Here is a 4762-nt window from a genome sequence, read left to right as displayed (position 1 = left end):
TGAGAGGAATGCTTTGCCTGAGATGATGTGACTGTCCCATTGTGGGCCAGGGCTGGTCTCATGTCTCTGCCGACCAGGATCTTGTTCTTCAGAACTTGTTTTATACAGGAGCCAGCCTGGAATTACAGCTGACTGCTTTTGGTTGTACCCCTTGGTGACAAGCTGATTACATTAGCCTTGTTCAAACTGGAAAAGGTCAGCAATTCCTCTTCACTGTGATTGATACGCATATCAGTCTTTCCTGCCCACAGAGCCTCAGCCAGCACTGAGGGCTTGCGGTACTCAATATGACAACATGAGACCCCACATTGTGTAGCATGGGACTAAGCACACACTCAAGAGCAAAAGAGGTGTGGCAGTGGGTATGTGACCATGAAATCCACTGGCCCTATCTCATAGGGCTCCACTTAGATGCTGACAGCCTGGCAGAGTGATGGAATAACCTTTTGAAGGCACCAACATGGAGACCATAGCTTTCAAGGATGAGGTGGCATCTTCTAGGATGCAGTATTCACCCTAAGACAATGACTTTTATAAGATACCATGTCTTCAGTAGGTAGAATCCACGCCTGTCTCTAAGAACCAAAGGGCAGAAGTATGTATGAGAGGCCCTGCTCGCCATTACTCCTGGTGGCAGGGTTAATTGCTCTCTGATCATCATGAACAGGCAGGATTTCTGTTATACAATAAGGGCAGGGAAGAATATGTCTGGCATCTAAGTAATCCATGGAGGGCATCTTTTCATAGCCAGTTATCTGTGTCAGCTTTATTGAGATAAAACTGACATACAATAAACTTCCCTATTAATAAGTGACCAATTTAATAAGTTTTGGCAAACACATAGAAGCAATATAACCACTCCCACAATCATATTACAGAATATTTCTCTCTCTCATTGTATCATTTCTTTCTCTCTCAAAAAAAAAAAAAAAAACCTAACCCAGGAGCCACATTGCATTTAGTCATCATGTCTCCTTAGGCTCCTCTGGTATGTGACAGTTTCTCAAACTTTCCTTATATTTTTAAGTAGTTTTTAAATTTTTATGTGGGTACACAGTAGGTGTATATATTTTGGGGTACATGAGATATTTTGACCATATTACAGAACATTTCTGTAATATGATTGTGGGAGTGGTTACATTACTTCCCAGAAAGTATCTTGTGCCCCTTTGCAGTAAAATTTCTTTTCCTACACCGTAGTCCCTGGCAACTGCTGAGGTGCTTTTCCTGTCATTATAGTTTTGCCTTTCCTAGAGTGCATTAGAAGTGGACTCACACAGCATGTAGTTTTAGGTGTCTGGCTTTTTTCATTTAGCTTAATGCTTTCAAGATTCATCCATGTTGTTGCATGTAGCAGTAGTTTTTTCCTTTTTACTGCTGCATAGTATTCCATTTTATGGATATACCACAATTTGTTTCTCCATTCACCAGTTGATGGACATTTGAGTTGTTTCCAGTTTTCAGCTATTATGAATAAAACTGCTATGCACATTACAAGTCTTTGACCAAATATTTCCTTCTCTCTTGGGTAAATGCGTAGGAGTGGAATTGCTGGCTCACATAGTAAGTGTATGTCTAACTTTAAAAGAAACTCCAAACTATTTTCCAAAGCAGCTGGACCATTTTGGGTTCCCACCAACAATGCATAAGAGTTCCCAGTTGCTCAATAGCCTTGCCAATACTTGGTGTTTTCAGTGTTTTAAATTTTAGTCATTCTATTGGGTGCAGTGGTACCTTGCAGTGATCTCATTGTGGTTTTAATTTGAATTTCACTAATGACTAATGATGTTGTGATATATGTTTATAGAGGTAGATATATATAAAATACTTAGTGAAGTGCCTTATTTGCCACCCATATATATTGAGGAAGTGACTATTGAAATATTTTGCCACCTTTTATTGGGTTTTTGCTTTCCTATAAGTGGGTTGTCAGAGGTCTTTACATATTATGTGTACAAGCCCTTTGATGGATTTTTGTTTCACAAATATTTTTTCTCAGTCTGTGGCTTGACTTATTTTATTATTTTATTATCTGGGGAAGAAAACATTTTTAATTTTAATGAAATGCAATTTATTAATTTTTTCTTTTAGAGTTTTTGCTACTTTTGTGTATTCAAGAAATCTTTTCCTAACTCAAGGCCACTATGATTTTTTTCTTATGTTTTGTTCCAGGATTTTATCATTTTAGCTTCTAAATTTCTTACATTTAGGTTTATGATTCTTTCAGAGTTATTTTTACATGGGAATTATTTCTTCTTCTAATTTTGGAAGATTTATGTAGAACTGATGCTGTTTTTTCCTTAAATGTTTGGTAGAATTCACCAGAGAAGCCATTTGGACCCAGAGTTTTCTTTGTGGGATTTTTTGTTTGTTTGTTTTTTAAGTTTATACTTTGTTGAGCTTTCCCTAGTTTCAACCTAGTGTCCATTTTCTGCTCCAGAATCTAACCCAGGAGCCACATTGCATTTAGTCATCATGTCTCCTTAGGTTCCTCTTGTCTGTGACAGTTTCTCAAACTTTCCTTATATTTTTAAATAATGTTTTATTTTTATGTGGGCACATGATAGGTATATATATTTTGGGGTACATGAGATGTTTTGATACAGGCATTCAATGCATAATAATCACATCCTGGAGAATGGGGTATCTATCCCCTCAAGCATTTATTCTTTGTGTTACAGACAATCTAATTATATACTCTCTTAGTTATTTTAAAATGTTCAAGTAAATCATTATTAACTATAGTCACCCTATTGTGCTATCAAATACTAGGTCTTATTCATTCATTCTTACTATTGTTTTGTACCCATTAACTGTCCCTAACTCCCCTCCACCCCCACCCGCAACTACCCTTCCTTGCCTCTGCTAACCATCCTTCTACGCTCTATCTCCACGGGTTCAACTGTTTTGATTTTTAGATCCAACAAATAAGAGAGCATGCAATGGTTGTCTTTCTGTGCCTGGCTTATTTCACTTAATATAATGACCTCCAGTTCCATCCAGGTTGTTGCAAATGACAGGATCTCATTCTTTTTTGAAGGTACCAGCACGGAGACCATGGCTTTCAAGGATGAGGTGCCCTCTTCCAGGGTGCAGTATTCACCCTAAGAAAATGACTTTTTTAAGAGATTAATGTGGCTGAATAGTGCTCTATTGTGTGTATGTACCACATTTTCTTTATCCATTTATCTGTTGATGGACACTTAGGTTGCTCCCAAATCTTGGCTACTGTGAACAGAGGGGCAACAAATAACGGGAGTGCAGATATCTCCTTAATATACTGATTTCCTTTCTCTTGGTTATACGCCTACCAATGGGATTGCTGGATCATATGGTAGCTCTATTTTTAGTTTTTGAGGAACCTCCAAACTGTTCTCCATAGTGGTTGTAAACTTTCCTTGTTTTTGATGACCTTGGCAGTTTTGAGAACTACTGGTTTGATAATTGTCAGATATCCCTCAATTGGGATTTATGTGATGTTTTTCTCATGATTAGATCCGGGCTATGACTTCTGGAGAGGAAGACCACATATAGATCAGTTATGGCAATAATTAGCAATGGCTTAAGTTTCTCCAATAAAAAGTCAAAGACTCAGACTAAAGATGAGAGTTAAATTATAGGTTGTTTACAGAGACTCACTAAAAACAAAATGACCCCAAACAGTTAAAAGTTAAGGCTATGGCAAATGCACACACAAAAGAAGCAAAAATTAATGTCAGATAAAGTAGAAACCTCTATTAAATGTCAAAGACACTGTTCTTTTGTTTTTTCAACTTTTATTTTATGTTTAAGGTTCATGTGCAGGTTTGTTATATAGGTAAATGCATGTCATGGGGGTTTATTGTTTCATATTCCAGGTACTAAACCTAGTACCTAATAGTTATTTTTTCCTGCTCTACTCCCTCCTCCCACCCTCTACCCTCAATTAGGCCCTAGTATCTGTTGTTCTCTTCTTTGTGTCCAACAGTTCTTATCATTTAGCTTCCACTTATAAATGAGAACATGTGGTATTTGGTTTTCTGTTCCTGGGTTAGTTTGCTAAGGATAATGGCCTCCAGTGCCATCCACGTTCCCATAAAAGACATTATCTTATTCTTCCTTACGGCTGCATAATATTCCATGGTGTATATGTACCACATTTTCTTCATCCAGTCTCTCATTGATGGGGATTTAGGTTGATTCCATGTCTTCACAATTGTGAATAGTGCTGCAATAAACATTCATGTGCATGTGTCTTTATGGTAGAATGATATATATTCCTCTGGGTATATACCCAGTAATGGGATTGCTGAGTCGAATGGTAGTCTGTTTTTAGTTCTTTAAGGAATCACCACACTGCCTTCCACAATGGTCGAACTAATTAACACTCCTACCAACAGTGTATAAGTGTTCCCTTTTCTCCATAACCTCGCCAGCAACTGTTATTTTTTGACTTTTTAATAATAGTCATTCTGACTGGCTTGAGATTGTATCTCATTGTGGTTTTCATTTGCATTTCTCTAAAGATCAGTGATATCGAACTTTTTTTCATATGCTTATTGGCCACATGTAGGTCTTTGTTTTATATGTGTCTGTTTATTTCCTTTGCCCACTTTTTAATGGGGTTGTTTGGTTTCCCTTTTTTTTTTTTTTTTAAATTTGTTCAAGTTCCTTATAGATGCTGGATATTAGACCTCTGTCAGATGCACAGTTTGAAAATATTTTCTCTAATTCTGTAGCTGTCTGTTTATGTTGTTGACAATTTCTTTTACTGTGCCAAAGC

The sequence above is a fragment of the Mandrillus leucophaeus genome, unplaced genomic scaffold (assembly GCF_000951045.1).
Source record: "Mandrillus leucophaeus isolate KB7577 unplaced genomic scaffold, Mleu.le_1.0 Scaffold43, whole genome shotgun sequence".
In the NCBI taxonomy this organism is placed as follows: Eukaryota; Metazoa; Chordata; class Mammalia; order Primates; family Cercopithecidae; genus Mandrillus; species Mandrillus leucophaeus.
Note: the sequence above shows the minus strand (reverse complement) of the source record.